This window comes from Helianthus annuus, chromosome 4 (assembly GCF_002127325.2).
Source record: "Helianthus annuus cultivar XRQ/B chromosome 4, HanXRQr2.0-SUNRISE, whole genome shotgun sequence".
NCBI lineage: Eukaryota > Viridiplantae > Streptophyta > Magnoliopsida > Asterales > Asteraceae > Helianthus > Helianthus annuus.
The window spans coordinates 35,282,311-35,304,423 of record NC_035436.2 but is presented as its reverse complement, the minus strand read 5'-3'; positions in this window follow the sequence as shown (position 1 = coordinate 35,304,423).

Sequence of the window (22,113 nt, the reverse complement as noted above, 5' to 3'; positions counted from 1 at the left end):
ATTAACAATCCCCCTCTTTTAACGTTATTTTCACGAAATTAGTAAAATAACGTTAAAATTTAGTGCACTTTCACTTTTGCCCCCCGAGAGCGCCACACATATATACATTATATACGCATACCGTCAGCGGAGCGTAATCATGTATATCGGTCGAAAGACCTAATATTTGTTGGTTCATCGGCTTATAAGTCGATTGACCCTAGTGTGCCAAAAGCAGGGCCGTCCTCGAAAATCCAAGGGTCTTTTAAGGCCCTGTGCGAGTAGAAAAAATGGGCCCCTAAGCATAAACTTATATATAAAAAAATCAATAATATAACAATATATATGGCTCCCTAAATGAGTCAAAACTAAACATATCTCGGATCCTAGCGTATTATAATATGCTTTTTTAGATAAGAATTAACTTACTTTATATTAACTTAAAGTATGTTACAGATGTAATTATATAAAACATTTTAAAAAGAACATATACATAATTAACTAAAAATAGAAAAGAAAGCTTCTAGGAAATAAAAAAAAGAGAATTAAAAGCTATAAAAATGGGCTAGTCAAAACCCAAAAAATAGATAGACCAGGTTAAGCAAAAAAATAAAATAAAGAAATAAGGCAAGAACAGGCCTCGAACTTAAGCATCATCTATAGAAGTAAAGGGGCCTAGGCCACTAGACTATGTAATTTTTGTGCTTCATTTGCATTTCAAAAACTACATGTAAACAAAACATATATAAAAAATAAATTTTAGGCCCTTTGGGAGGTTGGGCCCTGTGCGGTGGCCCATCTTGCACCTGGCCCAAGCCGGCCCTGGCCAAAAGTTACATTAAATAGGGGAAAGAGTTCGTATACACATTTGTACTTTATAGTCATCACTAGAAGAAATGTTGTCGATTCTATTAGATTTTATATACACTCTACTGCCGTTGTATATTATCGCCACATCAGTGAATAGAGGTGGCCTGAAAGGTACATATTTTCAAGCACAAGATACAAGTGGTTAATATTATTTGTTTTAGTAAAATAAAAAGGCTTAATGGTGGTGAACAATGGGGTATTTTCTTTGCTAAAAGATGTGGCGAAAGGTGAAAGAAGGTGGTAACTGGTGCTGAGGTGGTAGATAATGTAGAATAGTGAAGCGAATGTGTACCCCATGGCCTAACCATGCACCACTCAAGAAATTTATTAGCAGTTGGTTTTATCAATTGGAGTGTCATATGGTGAATTTGAAGTGGTGGAGAAGGGTTTCGAGATGAAACTAAATAGGGTTTTGCTAAACGTATATCATCTTCTATTGTTTTTACTGAATCTACTCCATTCCCTGCTAAATAAGTTACATCATTTCTTTATATTTTCCCAAATTGATATGTTAAGCTAATACCATAATTAGGGCTGTAAACGAACCGAACGAACACGAACAAGGCCTTGTTCGTGTTCGTTCGTTAAGAATATTATGTGTTCACGAACGGTTCATGAACACTTACCGAACGAGATTTTTTGTTCGTGTTCGTTCGTTAAGGAAATGAACGTGTTCATGAACGGTTCACGAACACAGATAAAATCGACAAAGTTCAATTGTATTTTTCGATGTGAATAATAAGAAAGAAAGGTGGAGGTAGGGTTTCCTATTTTATTTGTTTGGGTAAATGGTTTAGATAAAATAAATAAATGCTAAAAAAATATTTAATGAACAACAAAAACAACGAACATGAACGAATGTTCACGAACACGTTACCGAACGTTCATGAACGCAATTGAACGAACGAGACAGTTGTTCGTGTTCGTTCATTTAACTAATCGAACAGAATTTCTTGTTCATGTTCATTCATTAACTAAACGAACGAACGTAAACGAACTTCCCGCCGAACGGTTCACGAACTGTTCGTTGAACGTTCGGTTCGTTTACAGCCCTAACCATAATGGTCTACCGCATCCATATTGTTAGGATTAGGAAATCTACATTAGATTTAATAGAAGTAAACAAAATCATTAACACTTATTCCAATGCAGGAATAAACAAAATTATTGCAAAAGATATCCAACTTAACATATGTTTAAACAAATAGATTTTAATTTTAAATATAATATAATCTTTAACGGAGGAGGTTAAGGACCAGTGGTGGACCTAGAAATTTTTTTCTGGGAATGCGGAAAAAATTTAAAGATTTTAAGCTCCTGGCTATATAAAAAAATTCGATTCATAGCGGGTCGGATCGGGCCAGGTCATGTAAAACCAGTAAACATAAACAAACAAAGTTATGCGGGCCGGATAAGATTGGGTCGGGTTGGGTCAATTTCAATTTTCAAACAATCAAACCTTCTTTTCTAACTTTCTATAACAATAACAAACAAAGTTTCAAGTAAAACAGTAAACAACATAAAAATCTTCTTAAGTAAGTAAATTAACAATAAAAAACCATCAAAGTTCAAATGCTACCTACTTCTATTTCTCCTAATTATTAAATCAAAACAACAAAATAAACTTATCTAAGGGGCTGTTTGTTTACCTCTTAACGGAACTCTTAATGGTTCAGACCTCTTACTGGCCCAGCACTTAATGGTTCGGACTGTTTGTTTTGTGAGCAGATATTTGAATGGTTCAGACATTTGTCAATTTGTCTCTGAATGGTTAAAATTATAATGAGTCTGAATTGCTAAGACCACTAATCTGAATTGGTCAAATATTTGTCTCTGAACTGTTAAGCATTATACTAGCTCTTAATGGTTCAGATCACTTACTGGTTCAGCACTTAATGGTTCAGACCTCTTATTGGTTCAACACTTAACCATTCAGAAGTTGTCAAACAGCCCCTAAGACATAACTGTTAGGGCATGGATTTTGTGCTAAGGATCATCTATCCTGAGACTTGGCATGGATCACGGATCCTTAACGGATGATGCAGGGAGTCAGAGGATCCAGAGTCAGAGGATCCAGGATCCTTAACAGAACTTATAATTTCTAACAATTGTCACGTTTTTAATGTTTTATACGCAGATAATGGACTTAGTGGACTAAATCTCAGCAAGAATCTCGGGAATATTCGTTCAAGATGCCCCACATGTGCTATTTTCACAAGGGTTATGGGAAAAGAACGTGGGGGCTTCCTTATTTTTCGAAAAGTTAGTTGTTAGCAGTTTTTCCTATTATTTTAGGGGATATTGAGCTGAAAAAACACATAAGTTTCGACACAACACCTCTGCTACTCGCTCTCAAACACACACACACTAGAATTCGTTGTAACAAGCTCAATATCTTCCAAAGTTGTAATCTTTTTATGCAATATAGTTGGTGATCGGTAGTTTCCATCACCCGAGGTTTTTTATGCCGGATATCTTCTAATGATCAAGGGCTCTTTCCTCGTATAAATCTCGGTGTTCATCGTTGATTTTTCGTTCATACATTTGTTCATTGATTCAAGCATCATACCTCACAAAATCAGATTTGGTTGCATTATCCTTGTGTGATTTTTGACCAAAACAGTTTGGCGCCCACCGTGGGGCAATTGGTGCTTCAATTCTGAGAAATTTTGTTCATTTCATTCATTTCGGTTCATTACCTTCAACCACATGGCTTCTCAGGGAAAAACTACTTCAAGTTCCATGTCGGCGGTTTCCTCATCACAGGGCATTCCACCGTTGCATCATCTTCCTCTTGCATTCTAGAAGAATGCTCCGAAGAAGACAACCCCCGTTTTCACAAAACCAACTGTTGTTTCTTCCTCTACACTTACTAACAGTGATCTTTATGCTTTGATTTTGCAGATGAAGGATCACATGCAGTAGCAGGATAAAACTAATGGCAGGATCCTTCGCGAAATTGATAAAATCAGCAGAGGATCACTCCCCTTTGATGTTGAGGTCGCTGAATTTCGACACTCTGGTCATAACTTCCCGGCACTTTGCAGCTCCAGATGTCCAATACCAGGGTGGATCAACAAATGCGTTATGGATCATCGGCAATGTCTCAGGCTCAAGGATCCTCTTTCCAGCCTTCAAGATCCTCATTTCAGCATCAGGGATTCTTCACCAGTTTAGGAGAATGTATGGGGACGCAGCCAATTCAAGGATCCTCTCAGGTTCAAGGATCCTCTCAGGTTCAAGGATCCTCTCAGGTTCAAGGATCCTCTCAGGTTCAAGGATCCTCCCTCCAGGTTCAAGGATCCTCCTTCCAGGTTCAAGGATCCTCATCTCAGGTTTTTGGATCCATGGATTATCCTCCAAGACCTTCATTCACAGCACATCAAGGATCCAACATCTTCCAGGATCAAGGATACTTAAGGAGTGTGCAACCCGGAAGTTCAGATGTTCATCTAGGAGACTTCATACCGATGCAGACTATTGCTTCTTCTGGTCCCTCAGTTATACCAGAATCCCGTCAATATGGATTCACATCTGGAATTCCAACCTTGAATCCATTAGGAGGTAACACTTTGAATACTTCTTATAATGCTAACCATGGCTTCGTGCAGGATACACGAATCAACCAAGCTATGGCTAAGGAATTGCAGAAACTCAAAGATATGATATCCAGCGTTCCAGGAGTGGTTAAGCTCATTCCTGAAATTCCAGATGGAAGTCACAAGGGAAATAATGGAGATCAATCCCATTCCTGAGAGGTTAAAAGAAGCATGTCTATGCAAGGGTTTCGGATCCACGCTGACAGGATCAACTCTTAAATGGCTGCTAATTCTTCCTCCTTACTCTATTACTTCATTTTCTAATTTAGTTAACTTGTTCAATAGTCAAATTTCCTGTAGTAGAACTTTTGAAAGGTTAACTAGTGACTTATATAGGATCACCCAGGGTCATAACGAATCACTCAGAGATTACATAATTAAATTCAGTAGAGAATCCTTGGAAATCCCTAACTTAGATATTGCCATTGCTGTAGAGGCTTTTAAAATGGGTTTACTTAAGGATTCTCAGTTCTATGATGATCTTGTTATGACACCTTGCAGGAACTTAGATGAGGTAAGGAACAGGGACCTTAGGTTCATCTGTTTAGAGGATAACAAAAGGATCCAGGAGAGGTTGTCAGGATCCTAAAAGCAAGGCAAACAAGGATCCTATTTCGAGAATAACAGATCCAAGCAATACTCCAAGCATGACAACCAGAATATGCATGTTGTGGAACAAGAGGAAGATGATGAGGATTATTCTCCTATTTCTGAATATTGTTTTTCTGCTGATAATAATGAACTAATCCTTTCTACGCAGAGTTTAAGTGACAAGGTTAGGTGGCCAAGGAAGAATGACAAACCGCCTGCCACCAAAGACGAATCGAAATGGTGTGCTTACCATGGGGATTCTGGTCATCTCACAGATGAGTGCATAGCATTAAGGAAGGAGATATGTTATCTTTTGAGCAAGTGATACTTGAAGGAATTGCTTGGAGGGAAAAAGTTGAGGATCCAGGATTCTGAGAAAGTTCCTGGAAAAGCTCCTCCTCCACCAGCTGATGCTCAAATCATCCATCATCTCCGGAGGTTCTCAACAGCTAAAAGACCTGCAAAGGAAACAAAGATGGAGAATGGGGACAGACCTGTTTGAACTTCCATTCTTACCCAGGAAAAAGTCATATCCTTCGATGGGGATGACCGCATGGACATACAGGATCCTCATCATGACGGTTTGGTTATTACATTATTTATATCTAACCATTTTGTTCGCAGGATTCTCATTGATGGGAGAAGCTCAGTGAATATAATCCAGTTGGATGTCCTCAAAAGAATGAACATCCTTGAATATGATATTGTCCCAAGATCATCTGTCCTTGGAGAGACAAAGATTACATTGGGGGACATCAAACTACCTATTTATATAGAGGGAGTGAATTCTGTTCGTAAATTATATGTTATTGATTGCTTATCTTGCTGTAATGTTATCTTTGGCAGGCCATGGACACACAATATGAAGGTAGTCCCCCTCAACATGTCATCGATGTGTCAAGCTCCCAACTCTATGGGATGTGGTGAAGATAGAAAGTGATCAGCATGAGGCAAAGAACTGTTACACTTCTTCAATGAAGCCAACCTCTAAGGAGCAAGACGTCATGGAGGGAAGAGAGCAAGACTGTGACAACCCGTAATCTTAGGGTGTCTTTGGTTCCGAATCACTTTCTGTTGCGATCTGCTTTGCATTGTAGTTATGTGTGTTTGTACGTTGACTTGTTAAACTTGGTTGAGTTTGAAAATTAGTGAGTAGTAATTATTACAATTAAACGACTGTTCCTTTGCACACTAGTGCCTCTTCCTAATTTAATTGGGCAGCCCAAACTTCTGAAGCCCAAAACAAATCCAACCGAAATACATACACCCACACTTTTCCTTTGCATACGGTTTTCCATATTCTGCACAAATACACAAGCCACAAACCCTAGTTATTCTCTCCTCTCTCAAGTGATCGATGGCATCCCTCCCTGATCTCATTCGAAGCCCACTAATCTTAAACATCACCGATTCATCCTACATCAAGGTTAGTATCCTGTCTTCGTTCGATTGGCTTAGTACCCGATACATGATTTTGTTTGGTGATGTTTTTTTTATGAGTACGTAGGGTTACATGTTAGTGGGTCATGGATGTATAATATGTATTGAGTAAATCGTTAAAAGTAATCAGTGTGAGGTTAATTGCGATTTTTAAGATATGGATGATACCACAGAACTGTGAAAACATGATTTGATAATGAACGATATTTAGTAATACTTGACTTGTATGATGATGTGATTGCTAGTTGGTTAATTATTATGGCCTAAAAAAAAGATGTAAATGCATGGTGAAAAGTATTCATCCAACATGTGCTGTATCCCTAAAGTCTGCGTGTATATTTCAAGATATGAATGATGATGGGCATTTAATTGATTCACTTAGATTCTGAATTTGTTAGAATGTGGGGAAGGTCTGAACATGTGATGATTGGAGTAGCTGGAGTGGTCATGGGTCGACTGGATGGATTTATGTTATTGATTTGCTTGATACTATACATTGGTTTTGAAACTGTTAAACTTTGCTTCCGCTGAATACTTTGGTTTTCACTTAAACTGGATGATGGTATTTTTATTAATAATTGAGAACTTTATTTTGAAACATGTGTGGGTTCAATGTAGTTAGTGGCTCATTGTTGGTACGTCACAGGCCTATCAGGGACACTCCCTAGGTGGTATTTTGGGGGTGTGACAGTTTGGTATCAGAGCCACTGGTTATAGTGAACTTGGTTTTAAAACGCCTTTATATAACCAGACTATAACCGAACAGATCCGAAATCGACCATGACACTCGGCTCCAGATTGCAAGGTTTGTCTCTCGTGTACTCATTGTACTGCGTAACTAGTGAACACTTACATATGATATTGCATGTAATTGCACATTTAGCACAACAGTTTGAGTTCATGTATTACTTGCATGTGTTATGTGACTGATAGGGTGGTATTTCCTTAAACATTCATGACTTACGTTTCGTGATGCTCTTTGTTTGCTACTAAGTTTGAAGGACCATTTGACATGAGTTAGGAGGAGCTGAGATGAGCATGCAAATCACAATATTATTGTGGGTGCACACATAATAATAATGTGGGGTGCATGTGAGTCCCAGTGAGGCTTAACAAGTGAAAAAGGGGTTCCGTTCCGTTATTTGGTTGATGTGAAACACAACAGTCTATAGGAGTCATAGCTACTTGAATGTGATCTTTTCACTTCCCTCTGAAACCTTTCGAATCTCGATGTTAACGAGTATTACCTGAATACCCATCTGAATGTCTAGCAAACTGTGTAGAATGCTAGGTGCTTGTACGAACGTCCCTGAGTGGATGTTGCAGCGTCAATGATTGGTCTATACCTTTCTCACTTTTCTTTGTTTGCTGGAACTCTATGTATTGACGTCTTAGACTCCGAAGTGTGATCACTTCTCTAACACTCTCGCAGCATACCACGTATTACTCAATCGACTTGCTAGATCGATGGACAAAAGGGTAAGCGTAGTATTTTACCGGCCTCAGTATTTGGACAACCCTGATTACCGGCAACAAACACCAGCAAATTGACTTCAATTGAATTCTTAACTCTAGTCAGCGACTTGTGGGAGTCAACTCTTATGAATCAATCGGGACATAAGCGATGACAACAGATTATAGTGTGAAATATGTGGCTACCAGCGCAGTGAGTAGCGCGTGACACAGAATGTGAAAAGATGGACTTTGATGGTGAAAGATTGTAGGGCTCCATTTCAAGCAACGGCATTGGAGGCAACAGTCGCGGCAACATCAAGGTACTCGTAATCGTAGTCTACAACATGGAAACGAAGGTGACATTGACAGGGATTGACTGTTGCTAAGTCAAGACGTCAACAACCAAGGGAATAATGATAGGAATGGGAACCCTCGCGACCGTAACAACAACACTGGAAATGATGCTCGTGGAAGGACATTTAGGATTGGCGTAAGCGACGCCAGGCATAGCAGCAACATGGTAGCCTGTATGGGTAGTTGTTCGCTTCTTCCCTATTCTGCTTAACCCTGATACTTCTTGAAACTAGACCTAATGTGGAATCGACTGATGGCAAGTTAAATGAAATCTCACACGTTCGTTAGGGTGTAAACACGACCTTGTGGGGCGAGTGTTCGACGTCGACCTTCCTTCTACTATCCTCGATGGTTACAACGCAGTAGTTAGTGTGAATTGGTTATCCAGGAATCACGCAGATATACCCAGTGAGGAGAAAACTTTGTGTGGAGAATCGTTATTTGTTCTAAAGTAGCAGACTAGTGCAAAAGTTAGCACCATTTCAGCTGTGAAGCCCAGAAGTGTCTACGGAGGGATTACTCCGCTGTGTTAGCAATCGTTACTGATGATAGGGCTGAGGGAAAAGAGGATCGAGGATCCACCAATTGTTTGTGATCCCTCTCGGTTTGTTACCCGAGGAACTTTCGGGCTTACTTCCAGAACTGTTAGGCAGAATCTCAGTTTAATCTCACGCCAGAAGCAGCCTTGTCACTTGTGCTTCATACCGTCTTGTACCAGGAGGGTTGCAAGAACTGTCTAGTCAACTTCAGGAACTACCGGGTGGGAGTTTTAGCGATCTAGCTCCTTGTTCTAGGGAGCCCGAGTTCTATTGTGGAAATGAAGGACAAGTCCTTTCGTACGCATACAGACTACCCCAAGGTGGCAATCATAGATCGTCACCCTCTATCTCGCATCGACAACCTGCTTGACCCGTTGCAATGATCAAGCCTCTATTCGGAAACCGACTTAAGATCAGACTGTCACTTGATGGAAGACCCAGGGGAGGATGATTTCTAACACGGCTTTACAGGCACAGTACGACCACTACGATTTTCTGTTCTCGTTGTTTAAAGTTACCCAACACACCAGCAGCATTAGGGATCACATGAGTAGTATGTGCCAACCCCATCTTGCCAGATTCGCCAACCGTGTTTATCTATGACGTTTTGAACCACTTCCAGGAGAAAGGAGCACCATGAAAGGCACTTGTATTTCATCATAGAGCTTCTAGGGGAGGAGCATCTACGTGCGAAGTCTACCTAAGTGTGACTTCAGGATTCGAGAAGTACACATTTTTAGTCATATAAACAACGAAGTGGGAATACACGTGGATCTCGCTAAGATCCATTTTGTTAGAAACTGATCAACATCAAAGATCCCTTCGAGGATACAGGAATTTCTTGGTCTCACTAGATACTATCGCATCTTAATCACAAGATTTTCGAAGGTCGCGCAACTTAAATCTCTTTAGCACAGCATGGTGCTGTGTTCGTGAAAGACAAAAGAGGAGGACGTCTTCTCAGCTTTGAATCCCAACTCTGCAATGCACTGAGCATCGTCTATACCCGAGGGTGCGGGTCATTTAGTGGTGTACCATGATGGTCCGAATCAGAGTCCCAGTTACACACCGACGCAACACGAGAGAGTGATGACTTATGTAATGGAGTTACAAAGAGGAACTGCACGACACACAACCGGTGGTGGAAACCATGGTCTTTGGATTTCTTGGAGGCATTACTTGGACGGTACCGAATGCGCTACTTAGACCGATCACAAGGGCCTCCCGTGTACCCTGGTTTCGAAAGAGCTAAATCGATTAATGGCATCGTTGGATGGAACTTTTGGATGATTACGACTGTGGAACTTGAACGTGCACGAGCTTTGCAGCTCACTACCGACTCTAACTTACCTGATCTGACTCGCTCTGTTCAAACTGGGGAACTAAAGGAAGAGAATTTTCAAGTTGAACCCATGCGGGGCATGGAGAAGCCACCTTGGCAGGTCGGACGATATTCGCTACCTCATGGAACGAATTTGGACCTCATTATACAGCAACTGTAGGAAATTTGTGTTGAGCAAAGCACATCGGCCTCGATATTTAGTCATCTAGGTCTGATGAGACACTTTAGGATTTATAAACCTTGTACTGGTGATCGAGCATGAAGGCCCACATAGCTAGGTATGGGAATGATGTTTGACTTGGGGAAAAGTCAAGGTGGGGTATTAGCAACCAGAAACACATGTATGGGAATGAGAACAGGCTGCCATGGATTTTGTCACTAGTCTACTTATAACTCGAAACGGGAACATTATCACCTGGGTGATCATTGATGGACTCAAGTTACCAGCACACTTTCTTGTAACCAAGAAAACTGACGAGTCTTCACAGTTGTGAATGTTCCTCTGAGAGAGGCGGCTTTTAGGCACGAGGTGCCAACTTCTGTTACCTCTGAATTTGATCTATGCATGATTTATGTCAGGCAATACACAACACTCTTGGCTCACGTCAGGACCAGAGCATTGCTTATCACCGTTGGGGGAATGATCAAAGAAAACGAACTCTCCTGGCACTCGAAGACATGCTGCGAGCATGTGTGTGACTGGATTTGGTGCAAATTTGAAGGATTCTAACCTATGGTTGAGTATTACTTCAGCAGTTATCATCTTGGACTGGTACTCGAAACTCTTGGGAAGGTTGTTTGGATCGGGAGTCGCTTGGCAGCAGCGCGCGACCGTCAGGAAAGCTGATAAACTAGGGAAACGCTGGAAGATCGTTGTAGGCGATCGTATCGTGTTGAAAGTCTCACCCTGGTAGGGTGTCGAATACTTGGGAAACATGGCAAGCTTAACTGACGTCACGACGGACCATTCCACAGTCTGGGAAGAATCGGTAGCGTAACCTATAAACTCGAGTTACCCGACGAATTGGGTAACGTACGCGGTGTCATTTATGTTTCAGATCTAAGACAGTGGTTGTTTGATGAAACACGTGCGATACTTCTACTGGAGGAATCTATCGAACACATGGACCAGGAAGTCAAGGTTTGTTAACTTAGTCGAATTCCAATTGTGAGTGTTCGTTGGAACTCAAGACGTGGACCGGAGTTCACATGGGAGCGCGAGGATCGGATGAAGCTCAATTATCCTCAACTTTTTCCTGTCGATCAATCTAATTCTGGTACTACTGGTGAATTTCGGGACGAAATTCCCTTTCAAGTTGGGGATGATGTGGCACCTGAGGAAAATCCACAATCATTTTGAACCACCATTCCATTTCTCTGTTACCGCTAATCAAATTTCGGGACGAAATTTCTTTCAAGTTGGGGATGATGTGACAACCCGTAATCTTAGGGTGTCTTTGGTTCCGAATCACTTTCTGTTGCGATCTGCTTTGCATTGTAGTTATGTGTGTTTGTACGTTGACTTGTTAAACTTGGTTGAGTTTGAAAATTATTGAGTAGTAATTATTACAATTAAACGACTGTTCCTTTGCACACTAGTGCCTCTTCCTAATTTAATTGGGCAGCCCAAACTTCTGAAGCCCAAAACAAATCCAACCGAAATACATACACCCACACTTTTCCTTTGCATACGGTTTTCCATATTCTGCACAAATACACAAGGCACAAACCCTAGTTATTCTCTCCTCTCTCAAGTGATCGACGACATCCCTCCCTGATCTCATTCGAAGCCCACTAATCTTAAACATCACCGATTCATCCTACATCAAGGTTAGTATCCTGTCTTCGTTCGATTGGCTTAGTACCCGATACATGATTTTGTTTGGTGATGTTTTTTTTTATGAGTACGTAGGGTTACATGTTAGTGGGTCATGGATGTATAATATGTATTGAGTAAATCGTTAAAAGTAATCAATGTGAGGTTAATTGCGATTTTTAAGATATGGATGATACCACAGAACTGTGAAAACATGATTTGATAATGAACGATATTTAGTAATACTTGACTTGTATGATGATGTGATTGCTAGTTGGTTAATTATTATGGCCTAAAAAAAGATGTAAATGCATGGTGAAAAGTATTCATCCAACATGTGCTGTATCCCTAAAGTCTGCGTGTATATTTCAAGATATGAATGATGATGGGCATTTAATTGATTCACTTAGATTCTGAATTTGTTAGAATGTGGGGAAGGTCTGAACATGTGATGATTGGAGTAGCTGGAGTGGTCATGGGTCGACTGGATGGATTTATGTTATTGATTTGCTTGATACTATACATTGGTTTTGAAATGTTAAACTTTGCTTCCACTGAATACTTTGGTTTTCACTTAAACTGGATGATGGTATTTTTATTAATAATTGAGAACTTTATTTTGAAACATGTGTGGGTTCAATGTAGTTAGTGGCTCATTGTTGGTACGTCACAGGCCTATCAGGGACACTCCCTAGGTGGTATTTTGGGGGTGTGACAAAGACGTCAAGGATATTCTGTTTAACCCACAGGATCCTAAATCCAAATTTTTTATAGGATCCGGGATCCTAGACAGTATTAAGCAGGATTGTTAGGACTGGATTTTTATGACCTATGATCCTTACATGTGATCCTAACATGTGATCCTAACTAGTGATCCTTGTTTCTTTGGCAGATAGTGATCCTTAGAGGAGCTCCAGGATCAGGATCATGGATCATTCCAAGGATCCTCATACTAATGACTGTTCTCTTTGGACTTAATATTATCTTGCAGGAATTACGAGTTGGATCCGGTCTTAGCAACGTAAACAAGGAATCTGTCACGCTAATCTCACACATGCATAATCAAAGATGGACGTTATGACAAATATGGAAACTCAGCACAATTCAAGGGCGATTATTTAGGCTAAATTTACTTCTATTTCTAAAGGGGTAACGAGCTAGTAGTTAGGTGATTTGCCTAAAATAGAACCACACACACTTGTATAAAGGGCACTCTTGAACATTCGGAAGACACAACACATTTCTCACACGCTTTAGCATACGATACTATAGTGATCCTTGTACCTAGCTCGTTACCATCCGAAGTTGTAACCATTATTTGTTATATTGAAGTTTGGTGATTGTTTTGGTCAAAAATCACACAAGGATAATGCAACCAAACTTTATGTAAATGGGGAATGATGCTTGGTATGATGAACAAAGTGAAGGATCACTCAAATGTAAAATGCACAAGTGACACAAGGATTTATACGAGGAAAAAGCCCTTGATCAATGATCTCCGGCATAAAAAACCTCGGGTGATGGAAACTACCGATCACCAAACTTCAATATAACAAATAATGGTTACAACTTTGGGTGGTAACGAGCTAGGTACAAGGATCACTATAGTATCGTATGCTAAAGCGTGTGAGAAAATGTGTTGTGTCTTCCGAATGTTGAAGAGTGCTACTTATACAAGTGTGTGTGGTCGTATTTTAGGTAAATAACCTAACTATTAGCTCGTTACCCCTTCAAGAATAGAAGTAAATTTAGCGTAAATTATCGCCCTTAAATTGTGCTGAGTTTCCATATTGTCCACAACGTCCATCTTTGATTATGCATATGCCAAAGTAGCGTGACAGGTTCCTTGTTTACGTTGTTAAGAGCGGATCCTACTCGAAATTCCTGCAAGACAACATTAAATCGAAAGAGAACAATCGTTAGTATGAGGATCCCTAGGATGGTCCGTGATCCTGATCCTGGAACTCTTCTGAGGATCACTATCTGCCAAAGAAACAAGGATCACTGGTTAGGATCACATGTAAGGATCATAAGTCATAAAAATCCAGCCCTAACAATTGCCCCCAAAATATAAGGAGTATTTATGTAATATAAACGAGTTATATTTTGCTGAATCTTATCTCTAACTAACTCAACGGATATATAGCCGTTAAGAATGAACTATCCATTGCGATCTGACGTCATGGAGATGACAGCCCTGCACAAATCATCATTATAAATAGAAATAGGGATAGGATCGTTTGCATTTAAATTCGAGAACTCTTCCCTTTATAACCGCGATCAGAGGATTGAACAGGTATTCCCCTTCTCCTTCTATCTTGCTTGCTCTGTTTTTCTTTTTCTTTCCATCGTCTTGAAAAAATGTTGCTCCGGAACTCCCCACACAAGGATCCTAAGAAGAACAGTCCCTTGAAGAGTCAAGGGATCATCAAGGATTCTCCCACTGAGAGGTGTTGTTTTACTGATCCTTACATTGACAAAATCCGTCATTGTTTTCCGGCGAACACCCTCTTTAAATCTTTTGACCCTACCGCTTTGAGCGATTATATTTCTGAGACTTGGGTAGCTTTCCCGATCACTCCTTTCGTGATAGGATATTCGTATCCTTTTCCCCAATTCACCCAATCTTTCTTCTCCCTTACCGGCATCAGCTATATCCAGGCTATGCCGATGATCTGGAGGGTGTTATACACCCTTGAAAGGATCATTGGGCAAGAGGGTATTGACCTTGGCATGGCGGAGTTGGCTGAGATGTATGATCTTACCACTTTCGGATCCCACCGATACTTGTTTAAGCGAAAAGCTGGAGAGGATCATCCTGTCTTCAAAGTTACCAAGAACGACACGAACTGGAAGCGACGGTTCTTTTTTGTTAGGAGAGATACCATCCCTGATGGGAAGGATTTGCCCAAGGAGTGGGCTACTCATGGTAGGATAGAGGATCCTGGAAGGATCACCGTAGGACCTATCTTTTAGCATAAGGATTACTGATGTTCTGTTATTTTTTGTGCAGCTATCTCCATCTCTCATCTGAAGTTGACACCTGCTGCAAAAGAGAGACTTTTGGCCTTTAAGAAGCTTGATCTGGAGACAAGAACTTTCCAGGTTACTACCCAGGATTCTCAAGAAGTATCCCCTGCCTCTGTCACAATGTCAAGTAAGTATCCTCATTTAAAAAGTAATTCTATGTAGGATTTTCAAGTTTAATTAGAATACTTATCTTATTTTGGTTGTGTAGGTGCTGGAAAATCCTCTAAGTCTGCTTCAAAGTTCGGTATTGATGATCTTGCTAATGTCAAGTCTGCAAGGAAGAAGACTCCTGCTGCTAGCCCAACTGCTTCAGCCCCTAAAGCACCTATTAGGGGTAAAGGAAAGAAGAGAAAGGCCCCTGAGGATCTACAAGGTCTGCCCCTGCTCCGCCAACAGTTTCTGGACTACTTCAACGAGGTAAGGATCACTGCCCCTGTTTGTTATCCTGACAGTTTTGAGGATCACTGGTTACTGACGTTATGCCTTGTTTTCCTTGCAGAAATTTGCTGAGATAGAGACTTATGTTGGCCACGTCGAGGATCAAGACCGCCAAATTGCTGACCTCCAACAGATGGGTGTGCTGAAGGATCTTAAGATAGCTGATCTTGAGAAGGAGCTCCGGGCCACCAAGGATAAAGCTGCCAGGATGCTGATCAATTTTGATTATGAGAAGCATGATATCACCCAGGATGCCAAGGTCTCTGCTGCGATAGCCATGTATAAGATCCAGCTGCAGATGGCTGCGGAAGCTCAGGATCCTGCCTTCGACAAAAGCACATGGGACGTGGAGGGCTGGAAGGCGAGGCTGGCAGAGTTGGAGGATGATGAGGAGGCTGAGGAGATCCCGATGCTTGAAGGTGCTGGCAAGGATCATGCTGGGGAGGCAAGTGGAGCCGGTGGTGATGGTGCAGTGAAGGATTGAGCTGCAGGATTGGGCAATGATGGAAACTTCGAGACTTAGCCGGAGCCCAATTTTTTTTGTGGTTGTTGATGTTTTTTAGAAACAATTATGGTCTGTAACTTTGAACAATAGTTTTAGGATTAAGGATCCAGGATCCTTCAGACAATAGGTAGGATTGCAAATGGTGGAGGGATCCTCTGTTTGGGGGATGAAGCCATTGTGATCCTGCCGCCTTTTATTTACCTGCATGCTATGACCGCACAAACAATGGACACCCTTTGCCAACCCATGTGGACGGGCCACGTTTTGCTGGTAGAAACGTGGGTTGGCAATTATGACAACTTTGAAGGGTTTTAAACTTTTGTTAATAAAATAACTCTAATCTTTTTGGCTTATCTTGTGTTGTTATCCTTTTAATTTCCAATTGTTTTGATATATATTTGCCTGAGTTCGAAAGGTTAAGCAAATTATGTTTAAGAAATTTAGGATATGATCCTGGATCAAATATCCTATAATCGAAAATTTTCAAAGTAGTTTATTTTAAGGATCATAGGTTCAGTTGTCAAAGTCTAAGGGTTATTCAAACAATTAATGAATGAAATTGAAAATCGTTGAGGATCATACCCGAGGATCCAAGTTAGGATCCTAACCTTTCATAAGTGAAACTTTAATGGATAATAAGGATTAAAGATCCTTAATTGTTTAACTTTGAAAACCTGAAAAGTAGAACGTAACTTGGGACTAAGCCAATATAAAAGATAAGTTAGTAACTGGGGACAAGCCCAAAGGATAACTGGGGACAAGCCCAAAGGATCACTGGGGACAAGCCCGAAGGATAACTGGGGACAAGCCCAAAGGATAACTGGGGACAAGCCCAAGGATCGTATGTAAACTGGAGTATGGCCCTCACTGGCGACTATCCATACTTAGTGACATGAAAATGCCAAAACCTTAGCTAACGTGAAAACGTTAGAAACCTTAGGAACGGATGTATGGTACGTTTACCATTATACGTAGGATCCTAGGTATAGCCAGTACGATGAGGTTATCAGCCCCTAAAGCGAGTACTGGTCCCAAAGACGTGAACTATACCAGGATCATCGTGCGCTACAGGCGAAAACTGGGGACAAGCCCAAGGATAACTGGGGACAAGCCCAAGGATCTGAGTTGCTTCTGAAGATTGTTGACATTATGCTAAGGATACCTGGACTTATCAGAACTCAAAATCTCGTGAGAGAAGGATGAAGGATACATGATCCTTATCCTTAAATAAGAAGATATGTAAATAAGAGTTCGAGCTTAGGACATTACCAGAGTTAGGATCATTGATCCTTCAGGGATCCTTGAAGGATACTTCCAATGTAAGGATCACTCATGCCAGAAGGATCCTGCTTCACATGAAATATTTCTTTAAGTGAACAACATTCCAGGCTCTTGGTAACAACTTTCCTTCCATGGTTAGCAATCTATATGCCCCCTTTCCTGCTTCGGCTTCAATCAAGTAAGGGCCTTCCCATTTTGGTGCCAATTTCCCATCAGCAGGATTGATGGTATTTTGGAATGCTTTTCTCAATACCATATCCCCAACTTGGAATTTCCTTATCCTGACATTTTTGTTGTAAGCACCAGCCATTCTTTGTTGGTAGCTAGCCATCCTTAGCCTAGCCAGATCCCTGATTTCTTCAATAGTATCCAAGTCTTGAGCTAGGTTTGCATCATTCTCCTCAGGATCACGGGTACTTGTTCTAGCAGTTGGAACCACCATTTCTGTTGGGATCACTGATTCTGCCCCAAACACCAAAGAGAAGGGTGTTTAACCAGTAGCATTCTTGGGAGTTGTCCTATCAGCCCAAAGCACATAAGGCAATTCCTCTGCCCATTTCCCCTTCTTTGATCCAAGTTTCTTCTTCAGATTGTTGATGATGATCTTGTTGGATGGTTCTGCTTGACCATTGGCTTGTGGGTGGACTGGTGTTGATGTTATCATCTTAATCCCCCAACTGTCACAAAAGTTAGTAGTCCTGCTCCCAATAAATTGGGAACCATTATCACATACAATTTCAGAAGGAATGCCAAATCTAGTTATAATGTTTCTCTTAATAAAGGATATAACTTCTTTCTCTCTGACTTGGGCAAAAGCTGCAGCCTCTATCCACTTGGAGAAGTAGTCAGTCATAGCAAGCATGAATACTTTTCCACCAGGTGCCTTAGGGAGCTTGCCAACTATATCCATCCCCCATCTCATGAATGGCCAAGAGGATGGTATAGGATGCAGAAATTTAGCCGGCTGATGAAGGATATTGCTGTGTCTTTGACAAGGATCACACTTCTTAGCATACTCCACAGCATCCCTTTTCATAGTTGGCCAGTAGTATCCTGTCCTTAAGATCCTTGAGAACAATGCCCTGCCCCCAGTGTGGTTTCCACAATCTCCTTCATGGAAGTCTTTTAACACTTCTTGAACTTTAGGATCCTCGATACATCTTAAATATGGTCCTGCAAGAGATCGCTTATATAGCACATTATTTAAGATTGTGAATTGAGATACCTTAATCCTGAAAGCCCTAGGATTTTCTCCCATAGGTATTTCCCCGTGTTGTAAGTATCTTATGATTGGTGAGATCCATGATCCTGAATAAGATTGAGTATCCTCACTAGGGATCATTGAAGTATCCTCTTCTATTTCCATGGCCACCTGATTTTCAATAGTAGGAGCCAGGATATGGATGATGGGGATACTTATATCCTCTGCGATCTTCAAAGATGATCCTAGGTTGGCCAATGCATCGGCTTCTGTATTTTCCTCCCTTGGTACCTGTGTTAAACTGAAAGAAACAAAGGAGAGTGCCAATTCTTTGACTATCTCTAAATATTTGGTTAGTTTTTCACCTTTAACAGCATAGGATCCATTAAAGTGATTAGTGATTAACAATGAATCCACGTATACCTCAAGATACCTGATTCCCATATGCTTAGCAATTTGCAAACCAGCAATCAAGGCCTCATATTCAGCCTCATTGTTAGTGGCTTGGAACTCATAGGCTATGGAGTGGGGTATTATGTCCCCCTGTGGCGATTTTAGTAGTATGCCAAGCCCTGTGCCTTTGACATTTGAGGATCCGTCAGTATGTAGTATCCAAGGATCCTTGGTCTCATCCAGCTGCTGGACTTCCAATTCGGCTTCCTTTTGTAAATCACTACTGAAATCAGCCACAAAGTCTGCTAATGCTTGAGATTTGATGGCTGTTCTAGGCTTATATCTTATATCATGGGCACTAAGCTTTACTGCCCACTTAGCCATTCTTCCGGACATCTCTGGTTTCCTGAGGACATTCTTAATTGGGAAATTAGTTCTAACAACAATAACATGGGTTTCAAAATAATGTCTTAGTTTAGTAGATGCCATAATCAGTGCAAGAATAAGTTTTTCAAGGTGTGAATACCTGGATTCGGCATCAAGTAAACTCTTACTTACATAATAGACAGGATATTGGGTACCTTCATGATCCTTAACAAGGACTGCACTTACTGCTTTTGAGGATACCGCCAGATATAAGGATAACACATCTCCTTTTTCTGGTTTCATCAATGCTGGAGCCGAGGACATGTATTCTTTGAGGGCTTGTAAAGCATTCTCATGCTTTTCAGTCCACTCAAATTTCTTGTTCTTTCTTAGGATGTCATAGAATTCCTTACACCTTTCTGAGGATTTGGATATGAATCTGTTTAGAGCTGCTATCCTGCCTGTTAGCCTTTGCACATCCTTAGCGTTGGCAGGGGATTTGATATTCATCAATGCTTTGATTTGTTTCGGGCTTGCTTCAATGCCCCTCTGAGTTACCATATATCCTAAGAATTTGCCTGCTTTAACACCGAAGTGACATTTTGAAGGATTAAGCTTCATGTTATAATTATCAAGGATATCAAATGCTTCCTCCAAGTCCCTTAGGTGATCCTCAACCTTCTTTGACTTTACTACCATATCGTCTATGTATACTTCCATAGTTTGTCCAATCTGATCTTTGAACATCATGTTTACCAGTCTTTGATATGTTGCACCTGCATTCCTTAATCCAAACGGCATAGCAATATAACAATATAAACCGGTTGGGGTCATAAAAGCCGTATCCTCTTGGTCAGATGGCTCCATCTGAATTTGTTGGAATCCAGATGATGCATCCATAAAGGTTAACAGTTCATGCCCCGCCGTTGCATCCACCATGGAGTCAATGTGGGGTAATGGGAAAGGATCCTTGGGACATGCCTTATTCAAATCAGTGAAATCGACACATACCCTCCACTTTCCGTTTTTCTTTTGAACAACAACCACATTGGCTAGCCATTTTGGATACTTTACCTCTCTAATCATACCTGCTCGAAGTAATCTTTCTACTTCTTCCTGGATAATGGCATTTCTTTCCGGTGCAAACTTCCTCCTTTTTTGATGGATTGGTTTGATTGACCTGTCAATGCCAAGTTTATGAGTGATAATATCCTTAGATATACCTGTCATATCCTTCAGTTTTTGTAGTTCTCTGGACATAGCATGATTGATACCTGTATCCTGCATGAATCCATGGTTAGTGGTATAAGAATTATTAAAAGTGTTACCTCCCATCGGGTTCAAATTAGGAACATTGGATGTGAATCCATGTTGCAGGGATTCTGGGATGATGGAGGGACCAGTGGAAGCAATGGTCTGCATTGGAATAAAATCTCCTTGATGGACATCTGGACTTCCTGTTTGCAAACTCTTTAGGGATCCTGGCATTTGGAAGGATCCCGATATCTGGGATGATCCTGGAACTAAGGAGGATCCTTGAACCTGGGATAATCCTGGAACTAAGGAGGATCCTTGAACCTGGGATAACCCTGGAACGAAGGAGGATCCTGAGTTCATGAAGGATCCCATATGCTGAGTATAGGATCCTGCCGGTTGGAAATATGATCCTGATGCCTGAGTCATTGCTGCTGGGCCGAAATGTACTCCTCTTGATCCACCCATATGTTGAATGTCTGGGACCTCTGATGGCTGAGAAGTAACCATCGGATTATCAAAATTCAAATATTTGGGCATCAGTGGGGAATGATCCTCTGCCGTTTTCTTTTGTCTTTTGAGATCTCAGATTTCTCTGAGGATCCTGTCATTAGTTTCATCCTGCTGCTGCATACGATCCCTCATCTGCAAAATCAAAGTAAATATATCACTAGTACTGGGAGCAGAAGAAGTTAGAGCAGAAGAAGATGAAGGTTTAGAGAAAGCAGGAGTTGGTCTCTTCTCAGTGTTTTTCTGAGATCCTGCTGGTGGTGGAGGCAAAGGTAAAGTGCTCTGGGATGAGTTGACTGCAGACATCGCTGTGGATGTATTCTTCAACGATGAAGCCATGCAATACTTCGAAATGATCACCAACAGAAAATTTTCTTATGAATGAAGCACCAATTGCCCCACGGTGGGCGCCAAACTGTTTTGGTCAAAAATCACACAAGGATAATGCAACCAAACTTTATGTAAACGGGGAATGATGCTTGGTATGATGAAGAAAGTGAAGGATCACTCAAATGTAAAATGCACAAGTGACACAAGGATTTTTACGAGGAAAAAACCCTTGATCAATGATCTCCGGCATAAAAAACCTCGGGTGATGGAAACTAAGAAAACCCTGGGGGACATCAGAAATTTTGTGTTATTGATTGTTTGTCTTGTTGTAATGTTATCCTTGGCAGGCCCTGGATACACGATATGAAGGCAGTCCCATCCACCTACCATCAATGTGTGAAGCTCCCTAGCCCTTGGGGAATAATCAAGATCGATAGTGATCAGCAGGAGGCTAAGGATTGTTACACCTCATCAATGAAACCAGCCTCGAAATCAAGGGAGCAATAGCAATTAAAGTATCCTCCAAGGGGTGTCTTGGAGGCAAGAGAGCAGGATGTGGACGAAATCCTCTTGGATCCTGATAATCCTAAATCTAAAATCTACATCGGATCAGGGATCCTTGATAAAATGAAAGAAGACATAGTATCCTTCCTCAAAAGAAGAAAATCTACCATTGCATGGAAACATGAGGATATGACAGGTATATCTAAGGATATTATCACTCATAAACTTGGCATTGACAGGTCAATTAAACCAATCCATCAAAAAAGGAGGAAGTTTGCACCAGAAAGAAATGCCATTATCCAGGAAGAGGTAGAAA